The 26022-nt window shown below is 48.4% G+C and overlaps 1 protein-coding gene across 6 annotated transcripts in view; it reads right to left on the bottom strand.

Moving 5' to 3' along the window:
- ADARB1 (adenosine deaminase RNA specific B1) overlaps positions 1-19336 on the bottom strand; it is a 91958-nt gene extending 72622 nt beyond the window's left edge. For 4 of the 6 annotated variants that reach the window (XM_052791227.1, XM_052791228.1, XM_052791224.1 and 1 more), the window contains exon 1: positions 19216-19336. The gene's annotated coding sequence lies outside the window, so the exon portion shown is untranslated. Of the gene's footprint in view, positions 1-14249; positions 14269-14803; positions 15126-19215 lie in introns of those variants that run through there. The other 2 variants (XM_052791226.1, XM_052791225.1) reach the window with 2 other exon arrangements.
- Positions 19337-26022: the final 6686 nt, after the last annotated feature.

Genomic DNA, 26022 nt, shown 5'->3' with positions numbered 1-26022 from the left:
TGATGGTACCTACCTTAATTTATCAGACTGAAGTAATGAAATAATAGCCCAAATCGAAACCATGATCCCTATATTCCTTTTGAATTGCTCATTTAAAATTCTAAAATAAATTAGGAAAGACTAGCAGCCAATCATCATAACGAAAAAATAGTTCAGGAAAAAAAGACATACATGCTGCAATTGGAAAAAGCAGTAAGTGCAGTTTATACACAATACAAAGCTGTCAGTTGTCTCTCCTTCCCTTGGCATAAAACAAACTCTTTATTTGAACTTATGTACAGAAAGTATCTGTTTGTAAGACACTGAAACAAAGTTCACTGACACTTCAAAAGCTATGAAAATTCAGCAGCTATTAAGCAACAGGAATCAGGTTAGTATCCATGGGGAAAAAAAAGTATGCTACTCCATGAAGTGATATCCAAGCTATTACTGCTTTTGCTGCAGGTATCAAATAAGATTACGTTTATCATCTATTCTGGACCACTCAGATTCAAACCTGTTTAGGAACAAATACAGATGTAAATTATTTTTTCAAACATTCTCTCACCAAAAACGGTTTCACATATTCACACAATACCAGCAAGGAACTTTTCATTTCTGATTTTTAATTTTGTGATCCCCTACGTTTGAAAAATTATATTAACAATATGTTGACGTACTGGTTATTTATGACAGCCTAAAGCCTCAATATAAAATTTAAATACTGAAACAACATTATTTCAAAATCAAAGATTTTAATGCCACTCCTCCTTTCTAGAGGATCACGACATCCCATGTATAAGAGCAGTTACCTTAGAAGAGAATGCAACTGAAGCCAAAGGATTATTCACATGAGCAAAATTACCATAAATGTCTTCAGGGGAATCTGGGCTTTAATCTTGTTGTTCATGATTTCACTATAGCTAATGTTTAAACATTTACATTACTCATTTAGCTGTTTTAAACATTAGTCAAATTGAAATAGTACAACAGTGCAACCTTGAGACTAAGCAGCAACTTTTGAAAGAGAAAGGAATTTAAGAAATCAATTGAAAGTAATTTCTCTGTTCTGTATTAGTACTTTTTAGACAACAGCTACAAGAAAACGGTAAGTGTGGACTACAGACAGACTGTGGATGAGAATTCAGGCTAGAGGACCAGCAGGGACGGGACAACACAACCGTCCCAACCGCACCAACCAATTCTGGCACTGGAAGATGTTCCACTACGACATGGACATTCCTGCACCAACCGAGAAAGCTGCTGAAAGTTGTTGTCTCTGCTATGGTGAGTGACCAGGGGTTTCTGCTCAACACATCCTGAAAAAAATAACTGTAAAACCTCCTGCGTGCTTGTTCTATGTATGTTCAGCACATACCAGAGTGCAAATCTTTCTTCATTTGAACAACAGCACTATTTTTCAAAATTCAGAACAAGGCAGGCTGATTATTTTTGACCTTACTCCCTCCCTAGGACAAAGATAATATGCGCATGAGCATTTCGTACCTTAACATTAGACTTCAGAAAAATGCCTCAGAAATCAGTGTTTAGTAAAAAGATGCAAAATATTTAATCACATGGTTCTGAACACTGTTAAACCGAGTGATATGTCCTGCATTAAGGACATATGAATATCTTCTCTAGCCTTTACCATGGGAAGTCACTCCCCACAGTCCTTAAATAAAGTTTACTTCTTCAGGACCGCTGAAACAACGCACCTTATTCACAGACTTCTACTTTTAAATGCAGGATGGGATGGCTGAGACGCTGCCAGGCAGAAAAGCAAACCGCTGCTGTCAGCTGCCTCCAGCCTCCCGGTGTAACAAGCGGCTGCTGATGAAGCTGGGAGACAGACCAGCGATTAGCAAAGGTGGGATGAAGTATGCCCCCGCCAAGCAGCGCCTGGTAACAAGATACACCTCGCTAGGAGCTCCCAGGCCACTTCTACGGCCTGAAGAACCAACGCGATTTATTGCTGGATTTAAAAGCAGAGCATTGAGTGAGACTAGGGTTACCTATCTGCACCTGGCAGAGGACATGACATGAAGGAGATTTAAAACCACCTTCCTGTCGACAAGATCCAGGGGGCACAGGCATACCCACACACACAAATGACCACAGGAAAAAACATCTTATGCAGCTCAGCCGATGAATTTCATTCATTTTATCAGTGAGAAGATTAGAAGGCAACTTGATTGCAGTTTATAGCGCCTATGTGAAGATAAAACAGAAGAATAGGGTGCTGCAACTTCAGTAAAAAGAGTACACCAAGATAAAAGGTACAGGCTGGAAAGAAGGCTTAACAGATACTGTTTGTGCACATTTTGGGCTTAGCCTTTGATAGGAATCATGATGTTAACCACTCTCTATCAGCCTGCAGCTCCCCAACAGCTTCCCCCACCAAGAGAAACAGCATGAAACTGCATCCACTGTGCACAAAAAGCCAGGAAGCACAAACTAAACTGGAGAAACAAAAATTGTGGATTGTACATGTGTACCAAAGACCAGGGCACCCAACAGCAGCAGCGAGTACTCTGCCATCCCGGCAATTGCCCTACTCAAGCAGACAGGTGATGGTCACTGCCGGTGCATGCTTTATTATTTTTTAAATAAGTATTATGCATTTAACATGGGAGGGTTTCAGAGCTCTTTAATCCTTTGGCTTTAACTTGCACATTACAGGAACTCCACGCACAGGGAAGTTAAAAGACCACAGAAGAAACCTGAATCATGCCATCTTCCCGAACAAAGGGCCAGGGAGTGATTAGCTGGAAATCACGCTTCTGGGTCAGTTGTTTTCTCGCTGCTTCCCTATTTATGCATATATACCCATTTTGTGCTCTGGGCAGAGCTGGAGACTGCGGGAGAGCGATGTAGGGACAGGAGACGGGCTAAGCTCCAAGGGAGCTGGGAAGGGGAAGAGTTGCCAAAGCTAGTGGCCAAAGGCCGCACAAAGCTGTAACTTCTGCCCTTCTCTTGCACACAGGATCGCTCACATACCGGTGCACACTGCTCTCCCCCACCATCCCAGTCTGGCTGCAGGTGTTTTCACAGCCCAACCTTTGAGCTGGACCATGAGCAAGGACTCTGACCTACCTGTGGGCACGCAGTGGCCCTTGCCCTGTGGCACAAGGCAAGGAAAGGGGGATCACGCAAACTCCCTCAATGCAGCAGGGATCCAAAAAAACAGCCCCTGCACCTTAAATTGGGTTTTCTTCCCCACAGAGGCCTGCTCTCAGGCCATTGCAGCATGCAGGGAGAGCACACAGCAGCAGCCTTGGCAAGCTGAACTCAAAGCACCCCGTGTTTGTAACTCAAGTCTCGCCAACAGTCTGCATTTCCGTGGTGGCAGCTTCCAGGATTTTTGCGCGTGTGTCTCATCACTGCAATGCTTCTGGAAAACCAGCTGCTGGTCTTCTAAGAATAAAGTGTTACCTTTTACTTCTAAAATCACATTTCTGCTTTTCACCCGCTACAAATATGAGCAGAGTTGAAGAACTTCAAGTTAACTTGTGAGAGGGCTCGAATCCCAGTCTTCTGAGTTCCTGGAAGCCTTCCTTGGGACCTGGCAGTCGCAGCTGGCTATCAGGGATGTCTCTAACACAAGACTGACTCAAACTGTCCCTTCCAGAGTAGTTCCTTGTGTTATTCAATATTAAATATCTGTATGTTAAAAAAAAAAAACAACCAAAAAACAACCACCAACCACACTTATGGTGTAAAAACTGACTTCCATCACCACTCTGGTGTGTGGGCAGAGTGTTTGCCATCACAGAACATTAGACATTTTACAGCCACATTGTGCAGAAACGGTACTTACCACCTTCTTACTCAAGAAATTGTAATACATCCCCGAGTTTGACAAGACCAGTAAGGAAAACACCCAGTAGAGTTTGGATAGGGCAGGAGGAGAGCGAGAGAGAGGGAGGATGCTGGCATGACCCAGGCACAGGTCAGGACGTCACATCCAGAACAGACCCTTGGCTTGCATTACTTGCATGCAGAAAAAGTTTTGAAAAAGTCTTGTACGTTGTAATTCTTGAGCAGAAACCACAGCTGAGGGCAACCGGACCAAAACTTGTAAGTATATCAACACGGAGACTTGAGACTACAGAAGACAATTTTGATGCATTAACCCCATAGGCTGTGTTGTCAGTAGGGAACTCATATGCTCATTTTCATTTGTCTTTTTGAGTTCAGATAAAATTTGATAAATACCTTTTCCAATAATATAACATCTCTTGCTGAGTATTAAAAGTTGCTCCTGATAGCCAAAGGAAACGAGGCTAATGAGAGCAGAAATACTTATGCATACTTTATCTACTAACTAAATTATACAAAGTGGCCCCAAAGAATCTCCCAGCAAGAAAAATCTGAAACTACATATATTTAAGAGGGGCAGAATTAATCAGTCAGTGATGAAAGTTCCAGATACAGAGCAAAATTCTTCTTCACTTTTGTGTTTGAGAAGTTCCATAAAAAAAAATTTTAATGCTAGGGCTGAAAAAATTTGGTTAAAGGACTGTAATCTTGAATAAAAACACAGATGTTCAAAATGCAGCAAGCCAAAATAATTCACTTCACTGGTCCATATGAAATACAAAATGCGTCTCCCAACTTACACCCAAAAACCCAGCTTGCCCAGTGTTTGTGGGTTCCTGAGCCGATGTGCGGCACCACGTGGCTTCCCAGAGCATGGGGCTTCCCATACCGCTTGTGCTTTTTTCCAGGAACATCCCAAACGGCTCAGCTTTACCCAGCTGCGATGCCTGCTATAGCTACGCACCAGGAGCTTCCACACATCTCGAGCTGCTGCAGCTCTTGGTGCAGCCACAGCCAGGCTGGCACTCACTGAGTTGGCAGACATGACGATGCAGCGCCCTTAACCACCAGCCTGTGCTTTTCCCTTCCTGGTGGAGTGAAGGCCGGCTTTTATTTCAAACTACCAATATGGAGGTCAATCCAATAAAAACAGAGGGAAACATAAAATGCAGCGTTTAAGACTGAACGCAGAGCTCAGCACATGCTGAAGCTGAAGTTACTGTTCATGGCTTGCAGATTTTGTGTCTGCAACATTCAGCAAAAACCCCAAATACAGGATCCAGATGATCCCCAAAATCAAAACAATGAAATGGCAGGGCATGAAGATAAGTATTTCTCCACAAAAGCTGGATGATTTGCTTCTCCAAAGTACAAATCTCTTATAACCTCATGGGAACTTTGGGGTTGACCCTCCCCGTGATTAACAGAGAAAATACCACTTATCTGACTTAACTACCACACGTCACAGCAAATGCCATTTTCCACTGTAAATATCAGTTCCTAGCTAGATAATCTCTTGGCTCTTATGCCGAAAGCTGCCCCCTTCCATTTATTTTTTTTGGGGGGGGGGGGTGTTTTCTCCACCCTTTGTGCATTTATAGACGAGTCCTTTCCAAATTCATTAGTTTTCCTTGAAAGCAGGGGGTTAGAGTTACTTAAATGGTGGTTGCTCACAAACTATACTACAGTAGTAACAGCTGCGAGTAGTCATGTTAGAAAAGAGGGGTGAAGAAATTTTGGTCTTAAAAAAAGGGACAAAAATATAAGTCACATGGGTTTTTTACCCCCATGAGTTAATCAAATCTAAGTCTTAATAATGGGTGAGAGAAATGGTATTTCAGTTACACATATTGAGCTTCAGATATTATTTTTAATACAATTTAGCATAATTACAACACCTTGGTGGGGTTTTTTTGTTGTTCCCACATTGGTTCCTCAACTTCAGTACTTCCATGCTTACTTTCATCTGTGCCACTGCCAGTATCTGTATTCCCTAGGTGGTGTAAAGTCTATACTGCTGCTACTGCCATTTGCTGTGATGGGACTTCATTTTGAACTCACAAGAGTGTTTTGCTGATCCATAAGCAATGCAGCCTTGTAACTGTGATAAGTGGGAAAGCTGGAGAAATACTTACGGTGAAAGATGCAAAAATTATTTTTAGAAGAAAACAACCCACTTTAAATGGGAATTAATTCCTCTCTATATTAGTTGAGTCAACTGTCAAGTAAGACTGGCCAAAAAGCAAGCCTTGCTGAGCAACAGCAGCAGGAGAAGCTTCAGAGAGGACCACATGCACCAGCGGTCAAGGTCAAACTGTGTATTATCAGTTTACTACAGATCTCGAGTGCATCAGTGAAGCATTGGTTAGAAGCAGACATACTGACCTCACCTAGGTTTTCAAATGGCTTTTGCCAGCGTCCCCCTCTCAACAAACTGCACATCTTTTGTAACAGTCACCATCATCAGTCAAATGGGAAAGTGACAGAGTTGGAGTCAATACCACTCGTATCAATAAAAATAAATCAATATGGTATTCGACAGAATACCATAATAATTAACTAGTTCTGCAGAGATGATGGTGACTTCTAGGATGAGAGAGCTTAAAAAGAGAGAGGAGAGAGTCCTGCCAGACGGGACATTTTGTTGGGGAAAATTTACCAATACAAGAGAATTATTTTTATCAGGAATTTATCATTGCATGAGGCATGGCAAAACTGCATACAGGACCCTGCCCATCTTTACCATCTCTTGCAAATCTTGCCTTTGCAGAAGGCAAATAGGGAAGGACTACAGGGTGATACACAGCAGAGGGAGTTTGAGGGAAGTCTCCCAAGAGCTGCTCAGTCTAACAGAACAAATCAGAGTTATGACTGTGCCAAATACAGGGAGGAGAGGGAAAAAAGGAAGCAATTATCTGCCCTGGAAGGGAGTGCTGTACAGAACCAAACGAGGCTTTTTGTATGAAGGCAAGAAATAATCAATGCTTTTCAGGCAGAATTGATACATGCCGCAAATGATGGCAGAGAAAGGACTACATCGGATTAGCCGTGAGTGCCTTTATTTTTCTACAGCCCTTTCAGAAAGCATTTCCAGGTGGCCCCAGGAGGAGGAGGAGAGCTGCCAGCACCCCATGCATGCCGTGGGAGGGCAGCAGCTGAGTGGCGCCCAGCTGCCAGCCAGCCCCGAGCCCCCACGGAAGGAAGGATGGAAAAGCTGAGGGAAGCCAGCCTTCACCTGGGGCACAAGGGACACCTCCCCGTGATTTTGCTGGAAACCAGAGAGCCGTGTCTCTTTTTCCCCTGCTTGGTTGCATTTCCACTCCAGCCAAAACCGCAGCACTGCGGTGCCACCCAAGCTGCCTGCTGCGGTTTGGGATGCTCATGCCATCCTCCCCACCTCACGGGGCACGTACATACCTGTACCACCACCACATCCCTCCTCCATCTCTGCCACTTCCCATACATACACCAACACACACATAAGGTCTAAAGATCACCCCATCATAGTCCCCAAGAATTTAAAAACAGCAAGAGATTAACAGAGGGACAAGCACTGCTTCTGTGCAGACTATGCTGCATCTGCTCCTGCAACAGGGTGGAAATTCCCCATTCCCCTGGCACACCGACACACAGGAGCAAATAACCCAAGACATAAAATTTGCTTCAGGTTCACTACAGCGGAGCTACAGAGTGAAAAAGCCATTTAATGCAATCAAGACTACCTAAGCGATCTCAGGCACCGAAGCAAGTGATACATCAGTTCATATGTGAAGAAACCATGTTCTTGAGTGGAATTTAGATTATGCGCCTACTTTAGTGCCCTTTTACTGTATCTAAATTACTTTTAGACTGATTCGTTTATTCTGGACAAAGTACTGAACATAAAAAATATACATATGCATATATTTCATATAAATGCATACACTGCACACATTTTCTGTGAAGTAAAGAAGCTATTAATTCAGAAATACAGACAGTTAGCTGTTCTCAAAACAATGCACTAAACAAGAAACCAAGACTTTAGCTCTGTGAGGTGAAAACCTCCAGTAAGAACACCAGCAGCCTCCTAACACAGATCCAAAAGTAATTTATTCAAAACTATCCCACCGCACCCACATTACAGTAGTATTCACTACCAATGCTGTCAGAACAATGTACACCTGAAGTCCAGCAAACTGTTGGAGCAAGAGGAGTTTGTAGGCACTTTAAGTAACAGTGGATGCAAAAATACACATTTATACTCACTTTCCCGGACTTCTGCACATCTAGGGGTTTCTGCTGTTTTCATGCTGGTCAGAGGGCTGTGCTGTTTCCATGTTTCACGGGACAACCACTACACCTCCATATCAGAGGGACCTATACAGGTCTCAGAACCATCATCATCAACCTGCCCCAATGCTCTGCAGGCAAAGAGCTGTTTAGGGATATAGTTAAGACTTACACAAGATGACGGTTATGGCTCAACAGCAAGAGCAGCAAATACTTTACAGTGGCAGTGCAGTATTCCATTTTAAACAATTCACTCACGTTTTGTCAGGACAGTCCACTGTCTAGTTGTTCTTCTGGGTCTTCTAATCAGAGCAAGCCTGCAGCTAAATGGACAGCGTTAGTGCTTCCTACCTCTTCCCAAGCAAAGGGACTATTCTGTCCTGATTAATATGCTTGTTTTACAATCTATGTCCCGTTTAGACTATAGCAATGTACTGAACCAGGCAAGAAACCACTAGAAGTAGTCAAGGAAGGTATGCAAGCCAGGGAGAAGCACAAATACCAAAGCCAAAACATTAGCTAATGCTGAGGAGCTATGTTACACTGAAAGCTACCAGGAGAACAATTCCTTCCCTACTTTCCACCACTCCACTATAAAAGCTATGACCTTCAAAATATTGGCTTTTTTTTTTTTTCCCTTTATGATTCAAAGCAGCCTGTTTCATCCAAGCAGTCCTATAGATCAGGTGATACTCTGGCAAGAGAATAACAGTCAATAGCCATATTCCTCAACGGAGCTTTTATTGCAAGAATCAAATGTTGTATTTCTAGTCCCTTCCACATTCACTTAAAGCAATCAAGAGCAGCTATTTAGAAAATGTTCTCACAGTTATCAAGGAAGCTTGCTTAAGACTGGAAAGCCAAGTTTCTTTTAAAGTAAACCTCTTGAACAAGTTACTGAGGAAAGAACAGCCTGAAAGCAGAACAAAGGACAACTCTGAACTTGAAGTAGGCTTATGCTGAAAGAGCCAGCAAGGACACCAATGCTGAGAGAAGTTGCATAGGTTCATAACAGGGCTGGCAAAACCGGCCTCTGAAGAATCCTGGTTTTCCCCTTCATCTGAGATCTCACCTGCTGGCCGTTAAACCAGACCGAGCCCTACATGAAAAGCAGGCAGTTTTGCCTAAGAAAAAATGCCCAAGGAGGCCAAAGGAAGTAGAAAAGGAACAGCAGAGTTGGGAATATTGTCCAATAGTGCCAAATGTTATCTGGGCAACAAAAAAACCTAGCCATCGTAACCTGAAATGCAATGATGGGAGAAGGGGGGGCTGAGAAAAATATACAGAGTTACAGGAACACTAGCTATATTTATTTAAGCTATATTATATTTACTCCATCTCCAGGAAAGGTGACCACGGCCTAAAGTTCAAAGTTTATATTTCTGGTGTGCTGAAGCTCCTCTCAGCAGCGCGAGGAGCAGACCCGCTGAACACAGCGACCACACAAACTTTGTCCCTTGGGCAAACGGGGGTGAGCAGCCCACGGCCAAAGCGAGACACCGGATCGCGACAGATCCGACACTGCAATACCCCGAAATCAGCAGGGCGGGCTGAAGCCTCCGCGCAGGCCACGACAGTCCTCACCGGCCGCTGCCGCAGGACCGGCCGCCCTTCGGCGGGGGGAGCGGGCGGCGCTCGGCCCCGCTCGGCACCACGGAGAGCTCCCTCCCTCCCTCCCGGCAGGCGGGGGGGACCCAAAGCCGCCCGCGCCCCTCCCCGCGGCAGCAGCGCCCGCGGAGCTGCGGGACAAGCCGCCCGCCTCGCTCCCTGACATCCCCCCCCCCGGCCCAGCGGGGCTTCAGCCCTGAGGGGAGGCGTGCGAAGCTCCTGCCGGAGGAGACGGACAGATGTGAATCACCACCTTGGTCTTCTCCAGTCGCTCAATCCTCCTAAAAGGGTGGATATTACAAAGTTTGCCACCAGGCAGTCATTTTACTTTCCCAGCAGGAAAACAAACAAACAAAAAAACGTTTCACAGACTGTAGCTCAGGAATTTGTACACAGAAAAATTACTCTCGACAGCACCAAAGCAAACAAACGCAGACGGCACACTACAAGAAGTTATACACATGAAGAATGATGCTACCTTCCAAAAATATAAATAAATTATCATCTTGGCAATAAATACGAGCCAAAGCCTGAAAGAACTGTTTTACTTCCAGGCAAGTTCATTCATAGATCTTATTAATAGTGAACCTGGTTCCTTTATGAACTCAGGAGCAGCAGGAGGAAAAGCATATAAGAAGATTAGGTTAATACTATATTTAAGCATATGTAAGGACAGTGAATGAAATACTGATTATTCACTCACTCAATTCAAAAAAACCAACCACTTACTAAGAATAGCTTTCAGGGGATAAGAGAAGAGAAACTAGGCTGCACCAGAAAAAAAACATACACAGCTACAGTAGTACTCGCTATCCCTCATTACGCGCATTCATCAGCGCTGAGGTCTATGGAAATCAACTTTGATATAAAAGCGTCAATGGGGATAAACTACCCAAAGGCTTTCAGACTAAGGCTCTCTTTGCACAGTATTTCCAACTTGTTGTCATCATCACGGAAAACAGCAGAGCTGGGTTTAATGTAACTTCCCAGATTTTTGCAAAGATGTTCAAAGACACAGGAAAAAATCAGACTTTGCAGGCTTTACTATGATGGAAGGACCTGCCAGTCCTCATGAATTAGAGGGAAGGCTACCGGGCTCAAGACCCCACCAGTCCAAGCATGTAAGGTAGGTTATGGAGTTAAGAGAGGATTTTCTGCACTTTCTTGAAAGCTCTTTAGTCTGGGAGACTTTACCCCTTTGCCTGTACTTTGTCAAAAGCCCAGGCACGCACGCTCCCAACCAGACCTCCACACTTTCGCTCCAGTCAGCTGTACTTTTCTGTTTCACGTTCTTAAGAGCTGCTAACTCAGCCAAGGGTCCCAATTTAGCTTCTGATTAATCAAAGGCTGAACAGTCATTAGCGATTGAGGCACAATGCAATCACAAACTTACAGGCAGCGGACATGCCTGTAGAGCTCCTCTCTGCACTCGCTGTCCTCCAAAGGGAGCCCAGGAACGTGCTCCCACCTTGCTCCTCCATGTGAGCTGGAGCACAGAGGTGGTGGAGACAAGCAGGAGACTGTCAAAAGCACGTTCCTGATGCAAATTAAAATGCTAGCGTACATGCCCAACACACAACTGCCAGGATCACTGGTTCGAGTCAAGCATTAATTTCCAGCTCCACTTTGTTATCCAAACACAGTATCACACAACATCAAACTGTAGCATACTGCTTGGCACTAGTAAGTGGTGGGAGATAAAAAGCATCTGTAAAAATATGACTACAAGAACATCTGTATAATACACATTAAATCCCAGGAAAGCACATCTGCTGTCTGCACTTGAATGATGACTTCGCTGGCTGTAAGATCACTTCTAACCAAGAGAGGGGCTGCAGCTCCAGAGAAGACATCAAAGCCAACGCAGCTGAGAAAATGGAAGCGTCGTGCCACGTGGCTCCTCTGAAAAGCTTAAGGAGGGGAAAAAAAAAAAAAAAAAAAAAAAAAAAAGAACATGTTTTAGCCTGGCTGGAAAAGCTGACCCCTGTTTAACATGGAATATGACCTTAATTCACAGTTGCCTGTGGCTCTACACCCTCAAAACAGCACCCAGACTTTGTGCAGACTCTACAGGCAACAGGTCCAAGGGGCTGCAAACCTGCATGGAGTCAGTGTCCAAAAGGGGACATTCAACCAGATTAAAACTTTCAGCTACCGAAACTACCAAAATTTAAGTCAGAAAACAATGCTATTTCTCACACAGATTAAGCAGCTATCATGAAAGAGATCTCTCCCTACATAAAACCCCTTGCTAATTTCCGTAGCATGGAAAACACATAAAAACACCCTGGAATGAACTTTGTAGCACGTGTAAGCTCGACCAGAGGCTATCAGGATTAAAAAAAGTGAGTAAGCACCTGACAAAAGAGAATTTATCTCCTCCTCCTTTGGTCTCCCAGTGTGAGTTACATATGTGTGTCAAGAGCAAGCTTTAAAACTTGGGCAGCGGAGGAGGGCTATAACCCGGTTCCCCCACAGAGCTAGCTTTATTGCAAGTTTCTCACAAACAAAGCACAGTTCAGCCATTGGCTTATGTTCATTCTTCTCATTTTTCAAGGACTTAAATATACCAGTACTGATCCTCTATCTTTAGATGTGAAAAGCATGGCAAGTCTAAGGACAAAAGCAGCGTTGAAATGTGTTATCTTAGTCTGGTTCTGATCAGTAAACATTTTTTCCTTACTATCCTCCTAATAGCATCCAGTGTGGACCACACCAAGGCTCCATCATCTTGAGTGCTATACTCTTCCCTTGGCAGCTGCTGCAAGAAGAGGGCAAGCCTGCAGAGAGATTTTCCTTCAATAGTCTCCCAAGTCCCTGGTAATCTCTGCTGCGCAAATTTCCTGATTTTCAGTCAGCACCTTGGTGTTTATATTATCCCTAGCTGGAGTCTTCTGCTAAGGCTGTCCACACTTATTTTCCAGCTAATCTGCACTCATGTGCAAACTTTATTAAGGAAAACATACAGCTGATCATTCTTTTGAATTAAAGATCCTACTATGCTCTTATTGGGAGTCATATAAAGACTTTTTTTTTCTTATTAAGTACTCAGTACCTGTGCTCAATATTTGAGGTGAAAAATAAAAACTTATTTTGATCAGAATGGGCTTTGTAAACACAGTTGTATAAAATCTGCATCTAAAGAAAGAAGTCAAAGATATTTTTCCCCTCTAATAGTTTCCCAGCAGACTGTGCCCAAATATTATAGTATAATTAAGTAAGGAAAAAGGCAGTGAAAGTTTACACTTGACTCATTTGCTAATAAAGATGAGGAGCTGAGTAAATCAACCTAAATAAAAATCAGCCTCATTTTAGACGCACTGAATGCTTTCAGCAGAAGCCCTTCAGAATGGAAGAGGCAGGTACTAATTATCTCTGCAAATCTCAAAACTTAAACAGATAAAATGGGAAAAAAATACTTCTAGTTGAGGCTGCCTCACAATCCCTATGTAAAAACTTCATTTTCACATGCTACATCTGACAAATGAAAGACGCTAATGTTTTCCATACTTGCTTGTTCTCTTTTTGATCAAATTCTAAACAGTTTATCTCTTCCCAGAGCTCATATGACAAAATTAATAGCAGAAAGGAGGAGGGATAGCCATTGGGAAATAAAGAGTGGAAGCACACAGAGTTTGGAACAATGATAAATTGGCATTGGTACAGTCCTCAAGCCTAATATTACCAAAGGCCCATCACAAAACTGTTTATGCGACTTAAAGTATATAATAGCAAAAGCAACAGACAGCAACATAATCAGAGAGTACACCCTGACATGCAGCACCAAACTCATCACCAAATGAGAAAGATTTCTACTTTCCTTTAAATTCAAAATACAGTATATTAGTCCCACGTTTTCTCTGAATGAGAATACTCAGGATACTCGGCATCTTACCCGCAAGACTCAAGATACAGGTCCAAGAGACCTATTCTGTTAGAACCTCTTCAAAATAAAAAATAAATTAAAAAAACAACCAAAAAACAGATCTTCCTGTTTCAGTATGCCTCAAGAAGGAAAAGCCTCAGAAACCGAAATGGCAGAGAACATCAGTATGAATATCTTAAATTTGTACTGGTGCAAACAGGAAAAAGGCGATACTCTTCAATCCCCTGAGCAGACCTTACTTTTGCATCTCTGCCAAAAGCACTCTGCACAGCAAAATCCTGACCCAAGTGGTTATGTGGCACCTATAAAAGAACATTTTCCCAGACAACTGCAAAAGCCTTTACAGTGAAATTTAAAGTCTTCACTCATCTGCCTTCCCCTTCAGCCCCAAGGTGCAAGGTGAAGGACAGTACTGAAAACCTTTTGTTTTCTTCTATCACCTATGACAATGCAAGATTGCTCATCAGATCACTCCTCACCACTTTCACAAAGGAAAATAAGGATACTCAGCTTCTACTGGAACTACTTAAGAAACTTGATTTCCTGTTTGTCTCCCTACCACGAAAATCCTCTGATGTCTAACAATATATTTGCACTCAGGCAACAGCTTTTCTTCCAGCGGAGCACTAATCTGAGAATTTCTTCCACATAGATTCCTGTCCTCACACAACTTCTCGGCACTTACCTGTGACATCTCTATGCTTTTGCCAAATTTGATGGACTTTTCAATGCGTTGACCAATTTCATTCAGGGGCACTGCCAGCCCCTGGTGGGTGCTCATGCAATGGGAAATTGAGCTCAGAAACATATGGGGGTGGCAGGAGCTCCCAACAAAAATGTTTGTTCATGAGGCAGTCCTGACCTAAAAGCATGGACAGCATCCTCACTTCAAGAGACAGAAACACAAAGAGACCTAACCCTACAGCATCAGGGAAGAGATTTCTCCCCAAGGAAAACAAAGCACCATTCCTCTTCAAGCACATAAGTAAAAAAATATTTAAACGTTAAATAAAATAAAATAAAATTTAAAACCCAACGCATCCCACAAAGATATAAAACCATACGACCGTGCTATCAAGTACAAAGGAAAGAAGCTTCTGGCCTCTGAGCTCCCTGGTGCTTCCACAGATGCTTGGTACCGCATATAAAAGCTCAGGAGCGACCAACTTCCACCAACACACACATAATTACCAAAAGCAGCCCGACATTCCCCATCCCCTCTAACCAGCCGATACCCACAGAGAACACTTCTGTAATCAGGTTATTCCCTGGCTCTGTTGGCAGCGGGCTGGACACGCATCCGAGGGGACAGCACTGAGTCACAGCCCTCGGCAGCCAGCACTGACTCAGCCCCGCGCTCCCCGCCAGCACAGGAGGCTCAAGGTAACCCGCGCTGCTTTTGTGGAGGCGACGAATTCCCTTTGCACGGGGACGGACAAATGCTGCAGCTGACCCGGAGGCAGAAAAACATAAAAAGATCCCAATTCCCTTTGCAACCAGATATCCTTGAGAGGACAGCTGTCCGGAGCATCACTCCAAGACAAGCTCAGCTCCCAGAGTAATATCAGTTACGTGGCTTTTTTCTTTTTTTTTTTTTTTTTTTATTTTTCAAATGCACAGATATGCTGCTGCTTTGGTCATCTACAGACCCCGATACTCACAGCTGGCTCCTGCCAGCTCCCAGAGCCTGCTGATGGCCTCTTCAAGGATTCAAATTGCAAAAACAAGTATTTCTCATACCTACCATACAAAAAACATTCACTAAAAGGATTGAAAAAAATGCACTCTGTTGTTGAATGGTAGGAAAGAACAAAAAACAGCCACATTGTATCCAAACAGGAAAGAAATTTGCTTTAAAATGTCATTTCGTTTGCTTACATAATCAATTCACCAAGCTTTTTTTTTTTGGTCACGCAACATTTATACTATAAAGGTATTTCCTTTAAAAGCAAGGTACATAAATAACAGCTTCCACTGATAAACACAATCCAAAACCACAGTTTTAATCTTCGGTACTTAAACTTAAACTGAAATCCATAGTACGGCAGCTGGATGGCCCAGGTTTCAAAGGTGCCAAGCACTTACTGGTTTCAGAAGTTGCAGAAACAGCAAGTGCTACACACCTCTCTTCATCAGACCACATCCTTAGACGTTCAAGCAAAGATCCCCACCTAATGTGTCAGGGTCCTGCACCCGCTGAACTGACTTGAAATGCAAGAGGCATCAACCTGACAAGCCACACTCACTGCTAGCACCTGGTGACAGCCTATGTCAGCCTTGCCTAAAACCATCCTGGCGCAGAGAAGCACCAACATACTCATTCAGACCCCGCAGCTGGAGAAACACTCCTCACCGGGGGCACACCCACCACTGCCATCCCCAAAACTTCCTCAAGTCACAGATGACATCTCAAAACCGATGCCAAGTTGCTTAGAGGGCATGTTAGATTTCTGGTCTCTCCCACGGCTCTCTCGCACGAGCATTTGCCATCACCCTGTTTAACAGGAACCCCTCGTTCCCACGCAGGACCTCTGACCAGGTGACTGCCAACCAAAGGCACCAGCATGGGGTATGCCGAGCGCAGAGATGAGTTTGCTGGAGAGCAGCAGAGCCTGACCTGATTGCAGTCCCAACCTTTGATGATGCCCTGTCTGAGCTAATAAGCCCAGCCATTTATAAGGTTTTACTCACTTAAGTCAAAACACAGTCGGCTTTTAAAAAAGTCCAATTTGCTTATAATAAACAAGATAAAGGTACTCTAGAAGACTTACATGCTCATAGTAAGCAAGAGGCCTGCCACTGAAGGTTTATGGCATCACATTTCCATTCCCGAACCACATAGAGCCCACAAAAGGGCACTGAACTTTCATCAGAGCAGATAAATCTGAATAAGCCGGGGGCAAATATAAAGATGACCTGAGGTTCGCGAATGCAGTGTAAGCAAAGCTCTGAGACACCTCCCGCTTCAAACACTAAGCACAGTGTCCTCCATGGTACCTTTTCAGAAAACAAGTCTTCATAAAGCAAATTCTCCTCCTGCTGAAAAAGCTGGGCTGCTCTCCCTTGAGTGGAGGAGCCGGTGCTTTCGCACATCAAGCCACGCCAGGGAAGACTCAGCCAGCACGCTGGCTGCTGAAAAGAAACTTTAAAAAGCACGCGTGCACGAGGAGTTAGGGCCACAGCTCATCTGTTACACTCCGATAAACCCTATGGCAAAACATGAGAAAATTCCTCGCGCAATCCTTTTTCTTAATTACTGAGAGCGAGAATTGCATGTTCATGCAGCTGTGCCTCGGCAAACTTGGGGAAGGCATCCTGGGAGGCCAGCCTTGCAAAGCCAAGCACTGTGACAAAGAGCGCGGGGTGAGCACGCCAGAGCAAGAAGCACAACCACAATCATGCCTGAGCTGCGCTCTTCTCGTCACACGAAAACCGTGGACTTACCAGCACAGACAAACGCTAGCCAACGGAGCTCTGCACTGAATTAACTGAGGACAGTGCCTCAAAGCAAAAGTGACGCACCATCACCTGTCAAAGCTAACTGCTGGACACACTTCTGTGAACATGGCGGTGTACAGAGCACGAACTTCATGGAAAAGAGAGGACTGCTCAACCTTGGGCTGCCAGAGGAGTGGTGGGAAGCTTTCTGTCCCACTGTGCCAGCCCTGAACAGTGAGGATTACTGAGCTTTTCCTCTGGGTATTGCACGACTACGCGCCGTAAGGGCCAAGAACCACATTATTCGCTGCAGAGAAAAAAAGTTAAACAGACAAGAGAATCTGGCAAAACCCCCAAAAACATCTATCTTGGACATCCTAAAAGTAACAACAGTCATTCAAGACGTGACTGTTTATACTACAAGACTCATTACATAGGAGGCTTGTCTATTTTTAGAGGTAGATATCGCTACAATTGAGTGCTAGATGAACCCAAACAATTATTTTAAAAGGGTGTTCCATCACTAATTATTCTAAACATCTTCTGTGCTCTGTAGGTTGGCCTCCTGCCACTCTCCGGCATAACAGCTCAGAGAACGATGCTACGACTTCACTCACACGACGCTCGAACGGCAGTGACAGATAACTCACAGAGCAAGCGGCGTGTCCATACGAGTCCAACAGCCGGGGCAAGCTTGTCACCGCCTGTGCACACCAAAAAAAAAAAACCAACCAAACCAAGACCGCAATCTTTTGTTTATGCTACAATTATGCTACAAAAAACAGGAAGTTTTAATTTACCACTGAAAAAGATTCCCTGAGGAATAAATGGGCTACAAACAGTGGCAAAAGCCCTTGAGCAGCAGCACCGCGTTCAGAGCCCCAGGGCTCAAATCTGATACGGCCCAACGTAGAAACATCAACTGCGGTTTGCTGCTGCTTGGAAGAATCTACTGGAGATGGGGCAGGGGGGTGTGGGGAGAAGCAGTTATGCTCCTGCACGCAGCTGTATCTTCCTGAAGAACCAAGTAAAAGCCCAGGCCAAGCATGTTTCTCAGGACCAGCCTAGCTGCTGTTGGCTACGCCACTCGTCGATCTATTTTGTGGTTTCATCAGACTGAGCCCAGAGTCCCGACTGCTTCGCAGCCGCCTCCACTCCAGCCAAGCACCGCCGGCGCTCCCTCACCCTCAGTTTTGAGAGATATGAGGTGAAGACGTGGGCGGAAAGCAGAGCTGGATCGGGCTGGCGGCCACCCCTCGGCCACAGGCCAGCCAGGCACCCTGCGGGGGAACCCAGTGTGCCTCAATTTCTAAAAACGCCTGTGAACGGTTTTGAAGCAAACCATACTTTTTAGCACAATAACAGACATTGTGACCGCGGTTTTGCTCCAGCACAGCCTAAATCCAACCGAATGCAGGAGGAACCACGACACCCAAACCCACCCGGGGCCAAAGCAACAGATGGCATGCTAATAAAAAAGGGGGGGGGTTCGGGTATTTTAACCAGCCGGGGAAGAGAGACGCTGCGAGGTGAACCCACATTTCACGCTCGAGCTCCTCTCGCAAGGACGTGCCCGCCTTCCCCGCTGCAGAGGGCGGGCAGCGGGTGCCGGCGGCGGGGGGGGGGGGGGGGGGGGGGCCAGCCCCGGCTCCTCCGGAGGGGGCACGCCGGTCCCTGGTGGCCGGGCGGCAGCCGGGGGAAGGGGAGGGGAGGGGAAGGGGAGGGGAGGGGAAGGGAGGGCGGGCAGGCCACCGCGACCGCCGCGCTCACCTTCCCCTCCGGCAGCGGGCTCCCGGGCGGCAGAGCGCGGGGCAGAGCAGGCGCCCCGGTCCCGGCAGCTGCCGCGTCCCCGGGAGGCAGGAGAAGGCGCCGGGCTCGGCGGCCGGCCCCCGCCGGGTGGCTCCCCCCGGGGCGGGCGACCGGGGCCAAACTTCCCGCCGCGCCGCCACCCCCCTCAAAATGGCTTCGCCGCCGCCGCGGCCCCTGGCCGGGTAAGGCCGCCCGGGAGCCCGCCCCCGCCCCGCCGCCGGGCACGGCCGGGCCCCGCGCCGCACTGCGCCCCGCCACGCCGGGGACCGGCACCCGCGCCCCGCCGCGCCCCGCCGCACTCAACAGGTGCGGGGCGGCCGGGCCCGCCGCCACCGGCACCTGCCGCCGCGTCAGGACCTGGACAGGTCCCGCGGGGCGCTCCCGCCGCCGCACCCGAACCTCACCTCTCCCGGCGCCGCGCCGCTGCCCGGGCCCCGCCGCCGCCGCCGCTCCGCCATCCGCAGACCCGGCCGAGCCGAGCGGCGGCCCCCGCTGCGCCGCCGCCGCCACCGGCTCTCGTGCGCGCCTGCGCGCAACCGGGACGACTGGCCGCGCGCGCCCCCGCCGACGTGCAGGCCGCGCCTGGCCCGCCAGCGGCGCGAGCCCCGCGCGCGGGGCGGGGCCGGGGGCAGCGCCCTCGTTCCCATTGGCGGGCCCCGGGCGGGGCGGGGCGGGGGAGCGACGGGGGGAGAGCCGGCACGCGGCCGCGCGCGCGCGCGCGCGCACCGTGGACGGCAGCGGGGGCGAGGCGGGGCCGGCTGCTTGGGGAGCCGGGGCTGATTGGGCGAGCGGGGCGGGGCGGGGCAGGCGGCGGCACGAGGGGCGGAGGGTGGGGTGGGGGCGCTGCGGCGCCGAGCGGGCAGGGGCGGGGCGGGAGCGAGGGGCGGGGCCGGCCCTGGGCTGGGGGCGGGGCCTAGGGCAGGGGCAGGAGGTGGGTCGGGGCCAGGGCCTGAGCCTAAACCTAGGCCTAGGCCTGGGGGAGGGCCGTGCCCATTGTAGCCCAGTGTGCCTCTGCCTGTCCCCCAGCACACTGCTGCCTTCACTGGCACTACCCACACCTCACAGGTGCCCAGCTGGCGGGCGGCCATGGGCCAGGCCAGCAGGGCTAACCCAGGCCCGCCGCTCCCCAGCCAAGCCCTGTGCCAGGCCTCAGCAGGCAGGTGACAGCGGGGTGTGCTGGGCTGGGTGCCCGCATCGCCCTGTGCAGCGTGATGGGTGCTGGGACCAGCCTCCACAGGCGTCAGTGCTGGGGACGACTCCTCGGCTGGGCCAAGGCCACCCAGCACCCCCCGCGTGGCCTGGGCAGCCTACAGGGATAAAACAGACTTCCAATGAGTGCGTGGGGATGGCTGCAATTGAGATGCCTACGAGAAATACTTTAAGGAAAGCAGAACCCAAATATAGTTTAAGTCATTAAAGTGCCTTTAGCATGTGGAAAAGGACTTTGCGGTGTTAAGACACTTCTACAGGGACCCTATGTAACATGCACGTGATACCTCACTTGTGGCAGCACCTGTGGTTGAGGACCCCCAGATGCCTCTGCATTTCTAAAATCATCTCAGATGCGATGTCTTGTGTTCGAGTGCATCCCACCATGCCAAGATGAGAAGGCCAAACTGTGTTTTCCAGCAAACGGGGTGATCTCCACTCAAACACCAGCAGCAAAGTTCATCAGTGCTTCTACCATGTGTATCTCATGGCTCATTATATAAATTATGGCTTCAACCTCTCTAGAACAGGGGATCCAAAAAGGTTTAAATAATTACTTTAAAACCTGGCTCTCACATGGTCTGTGACAGCAGGCTTAGAGAAAAAGCATGCAGTTGCTTGGGGAGCAGGTTTCTGAGCAATGACTTGCGTTTTGCTCTCAACATCTGCAGGTCTCAAACCAAGCTCAGCCCGTGGGATGCAGCGGGACACAGCAGGATACAGCACTGGCCTCACTCTTCCCAGCTTCTGTGGTTTTTCAGGCTTGCAGCCCAGTATCACTGCCCTCCTCTGTCCTTCAGAGCACTTCATCATGTCCCAAAATCTCATTGCTGACCACAGACATTGACTGGTCAAGCAGAAATCTTACTTTCCCAGCTTTCTGTCCCTTTGAGGTTACCAAATGGACACAAAAAGTTATTAAATAAGTCATCACCTTATTTAATTTGCCCTCGGGTAATATTTTTCCATCTAAGAAGCCATGTTAAACATTATATACTGCAGCTTTTTTGCCTGGAGCACAGTTTCCAGAGCCAAGTGATGGAGCAATCATCCATCACTTGTAGAGGGGGGGACAGTGGACACTCCAAGTCCCAGCTGCACGTGATGGGAGATCTCAGGGCAGAGGCAGACCCATCCACGAAAGCATCAGCTCCATGCCCAGAAGCTGCCCAGAAGCGAAGGGAAAGCTGGCAGATTCAGCTGGACCACCATGAACACCCATGCTGGCCCTGCAACTCATGTCCTGGGGCACTTCTAGGATGTCCAGGCAGCAAAGCTGTCCTCTTCATGGTAAAAAGGTAATGGCTGTTCTGCACTCAGGTATTTCTGGTGAGAAGAGCAAGGTGTTAAGTGTAAAGTCAGTGAAATGCAGAATATATGCTGGAAACATCTTCAGAAGAAGCTTCCTCCAGGGAAGCAATGGGACACTTGGCCACGGGGTGCACCAGCCCCAGGACTTTCTGCAGTGGGTCAAAGCAGAGCAAAGATACACAGAGTACCAGAGGTACCAAGGGGAGCTGCAGCGCTTCCCCCAGCCTGCCTCCCCACTGAAGCAGAGCTGGGTTTCCCCACCCAACAAAATGTTTGACTGTGGACAGAGCTCAAAGCCCCCAGCTGCTGTTGGCACCAAGACACAAGCAGAACCCAGGAACCCTCGACCTTTGCACAGAGGAGAGGAATAACCAGAACTGCAACAGCCAACGCTGAAACCAAAGTGCTGTGAAGTGAGGTGGGACTTTGCCCGCAGGGCCCCTCCTGGAAGACCACTCCTGACGTGCATCCTCCTATGGCTGCCTACAGACCCACGGGTGACACCCAGCTTGCTGGCCGCCAGAAAAAGAAACTGTTCATTAAAGTAATTAAGATCCAAAAGGAAGGGACATTTAAAGATAAGATATGTAAAGGGGGTATTTAAAGAAAAACACATGTTTTTCTGAGGCTTCGAGCCCCAGACATGCTGGTGGGAAGAACCTCCAGTGGGAAGAGCCTCTGCCATCTCCCATCTGCCTTCCCCCATGGGAAGCTGGTCCTATCCCATGGTGAAGTGTGCCCAGCCATCACAGGAGTCTCATGTAGAAATCAATCAGACAAAAATGATACGTGTTGCTGCATCAACCACCTCAGTATTATTCAAACTTTGTGCTAAGAACTCGATGTGCTTTCTCACCCATTTCTCTAGAGTGCTTGCGTGGTGGCACCCATATTACTGTGTTGCATCGTGCTCCCTTCAATGCCCAGACGGGCTCTGGGTGCAGCACCAAGCGGCTGCTCTGCTCACACATGGCTTCTTCCCTCTCTCTGTTCCTGGTGGGGTAAGGATCCATACGCACATTCACAAGGAGGGTGAAGAGGACCGGCATGAAAGCCTGTGCTGGAAATAACAATCTATTTTTATACTTCCTCCCTCACAGAGACAATCCTCCACCTCTGCCCTGCTCTGGAGCGGCAGCACCCACAGGCGGGCAGCTCTTGGCTGGCGAAGCCTTTGCCTCCGGGAACGCCTGTCCATGTTTCCTTACTGTATTTTATTTTCGGCTCAAGGAATTTAACACTAGCTACTACTTTCCCCCTTCCCCTCTTAGGATCAGCAGTCAAGCCAGCAAGAACGAAACCGCGTTCCTCAGTTCCACCTCTGTGTCATTGGCCAAAGCAGTTGTGTCCTGCCAGGATGTTGGTGAAACCACTACTGGGGCAGGATCAGGGGGACAAGGCTGAGAATTAATTACCTTGACTGGTACCGCTGACGATGATGAAGATCACAGCACTCAGCAGAGCGAGCACTCCCGCTGGGCTGGAAGAGGCTGGGGAGGTGCTGGCCCCCGAGGCAGCTGTTCCCCCAAGGACATCTAGATATACCCCCCAGGACAGTCAGAAACACACTTGGGGACGTCCTCTTTGGCCCCTCCAGAGTCCAAGGGACAAGGAAGGGGTCTCTGCTGACTCTGGCCTTGCATTGGAGAGAGGAAAGTCATGGCTGGGGCCCCCATGAGGGCTCATGTTGGGCAAACGGCATAGGGGTGAGGATGGGGTGGGAGGCACACCGTGTCCCCAGGCTCCTCATCCTGCTCCATGGCCGGCCCGACTCCACCGCAGACCAGTTTGGTTCCCTGCCACTGTGGGATGAAAAGGGCTCCCTCCCCGAATAGTGCTGGCTTTGCTGAGCTGCGCCACTGTAACACAGTTGCTGGTGCTTATGAAGCACCACATTTTTGCAAATCATTTGCTCTTTTTCTTCCTAATTTTCAACCAATTCTTGTTTGGTTTTTTGGGGTTTTTTTGTCTTTTGCTTGGTTTGTTTTCCATAAACTTACTTTAATAAATGAATGGCTTTTTAACAATGGCTTTTTCATCAAAGTCCTGGGAAATGGGAAATATTAGGCTGTTGCTTGTAGAACTGAGCACAGCGCATTTCGAACGCCACAAGCCAAAAGCAGCTTTACAGTTTCTGCATTCTGAAATGGTTTTCCACCCTGGGGCAGCTTGATTTGCAAGCTGGCCTAGTTCCTTGGGGTCCCCACACCCCAGGACATGTCTTGGGGCTCAATTAGCTCTGGTGGGAGTGGGACCATGCCTGGCACAAGGCTTCTGCATGGGCTGATGCTCCCCCAGCATTCCCCAGCCGTGGCTAATTTGCCAGCTAGTGTCACCGGCGAGGCTCGTGCAGCATTGGAGGTCCCTGCGGGATATGGGGTTTCAAGAGCCGAGATGACTGTGGGCTTGCCAGAGCCACAGATTTCGGAAATGACCCACTCTTCCCAGAAGTGTCGCCTGTGATTTCAGGGAATTTTGTCTTGAAATCTTGCCTTGCTGCCATGTCTGACCACCGGCTGAAACCTCCTGCTACTTTTTAATGGTTCTGTCTGCATGTGCCCTCTGCATCACACTGGCATATTCTGCAGGTGACTTGCCCACAAGCTGACCTAGAGAGTGGAGTCCAAGGTGAAGAACGCATGTTTCGGCATCCCGACGGCCTTTAGGGCAGGCGCTGAATACAGCCATTCTGGTGCATAGCTCTTGCATTGCAGAGTTTCCATTCCATACCCACTGTGCTGGAGCCACACCTTGCGCCTGGTGTGCCAGTTCATCCAGACCAGCTTTTAGAGTCCTTGCTCTCACCTGAGGGACGTGGTGGATGCACTGCTGGACCTATCGCCTCCATCATCCCATGCCACCAACCCAACAGCAACTGCATCCCCAGAAAGCCCTAGCAGCAGGTCCAAGCTTGGAATTTCCCTCGCTGTTGCCATATGATCCTCAGCGGAGCAGCAGCCAAGCCCGGGGAACCTGCTTCCAAAGCAATGCTGCAAAAAGAAGGAGGGGGGATGTTTAACACAGACCTTGCAGAGGGTGGCAAGCTGGCTGTCCTACGGAAGGACAACAGCATCCTCACCAGGGCAGTGGCTGCGTGCCAGAGGACACCTGGAAGCACAGTTGCCTTCTCCAAGATTTAGCTGCTTGCTGATAGCAATCCTTCTTAGAAAGGAGACAGGGCTGGGGGAAACAGTATGGTCTGCAGCTCCCCACCAGAGCTCCCTGGGCACGTCACCCAGCTCCCTGCACCCCCACCATGTCCCACCTCTCCTGCCCAGGGCCCCAGGCACCCCACAGACAAAGTGCCCACCTACTTGCCTGTCCGTCCGCCCATGCGGAGCCTGCCATGCTCCCAGACCCTTCCCCACTGCAGTGCTGACCTTCGCCTCGCACTGGGCAAGCTCACAGGCATTAGCCCTGTATTTCTGAGCAGAGGTCACTAGGGAGCACGTAATTTAACTCTGTCATAAAAATCATCACTGCCTCAATTATTCAGCACGCTTGCCCCACTGCCCAGGCTCACTTGCTGATGTTTCCATGCCGTCGAGATATCAAATTGTTTGTTGTATAATTGGCATCGGTTGCCAAGACCCGGCTCCTACTTTGTAACATGCATATGCCTGTATTCCTACCACCTTGTTTATGTGTGATTGATTTTACGCATGTGCAGATGCCAGTACACGATACAGCTGCTTTGTAGATGGTCTGTGACATGAATTTCTGAGGCCAGTGCATGATTCAATGCAGTTTGGCAGCTCCACTTGCAGTAACCTCCTTGTGCAGACCTGTAACGATGCCAAGGTGCATACCTGTGCTTACACGATGCCCTGCACTGGGTCTGCAGGATGGTGATGCCACACCAGCTCATGCCCACGAGCACCCAAATCAGGTGCTGGCTGCTAGTCCAAGTGGAGTGCCCTGCCTGCTGTCATCCAAGGGGAGAGCTGGCAGCAGGACAGCCCCAAGACTGAGGGGCTCTCTCACAGTGTTGGGGACAGGTCCCAGAGAAGGGGTTCTCCATCCTTGGAGGTTGGAGGGAGGGTGACGTCGGGCCAACGCAACTTCACGTGAGCAGCAACACTCCCATCTCCTTGTCCCACTGGCAGGGACCCCTCCTGGGGCCAGGGCAGAGGAAGGGCCAGCTCCAGCTCCCCCTCACCCTCTGCCCAAACTCACACCCCTGGGCTGAGCAGCTGCAGGCATGGGGCTGCGTGATGCCACCCATGGCAAATTGTCCCCCGTGGGTCACGGTGGGCAGGCAGGACCAGAAGCCAAAGTGCAGGACTCCCTTGGGAGCAGTCTCAGCAGTGTCCAACTGCGAAAGCAGGTCATGAACCAATTTGCTCAGTGACCAATGCAAGGCCAATTTTTAAATCATGAGGATCTAGGGAAGTCCTGGTCCAAGCCCAACACCTGCACCAGGCAGATCTGCATAAACCACCCTGAAGAGCAGAAACTGCAGGTGCATGGAACAACGTGACCCACAGGAAGCCAGGGGACACAGCTGCTGGAATTCTGTACACACAGGCAAGGGACATCAACTGACGGTGGCTGCTTGGATGTCTACAGGCATTCAACAGGGTTACCCACTAGCAGGTCTAAGGATGCCAACGTGCAGCAGGATAAGGGGGAAGGTCTTTGCAGGGGTAAATCGCTGGTTGCAGAGATAGGGAATGGAGGGTACAAGCAAC

The sequence above is a fragment of the Harpia harpyja genome, chromosome 7, assembly GCF_026419915.1.
Source record: "Harpia harpyja isolate bHarHar1 chromosome 7, bHarHar1 primary haplotype, whole genome shotgun sequence".
Lineage (NCBI taxonomy): Eukaryota > Metazoa > Chordata > Aves > Accipitriformes > Accipitridae > Harpia > Harpia harpyja.
The sequence above is the reverse complement of the archived record's forward strand: the minus strand, read 5'-3'. Positions and strand labels throughout refer to the sequence as shown.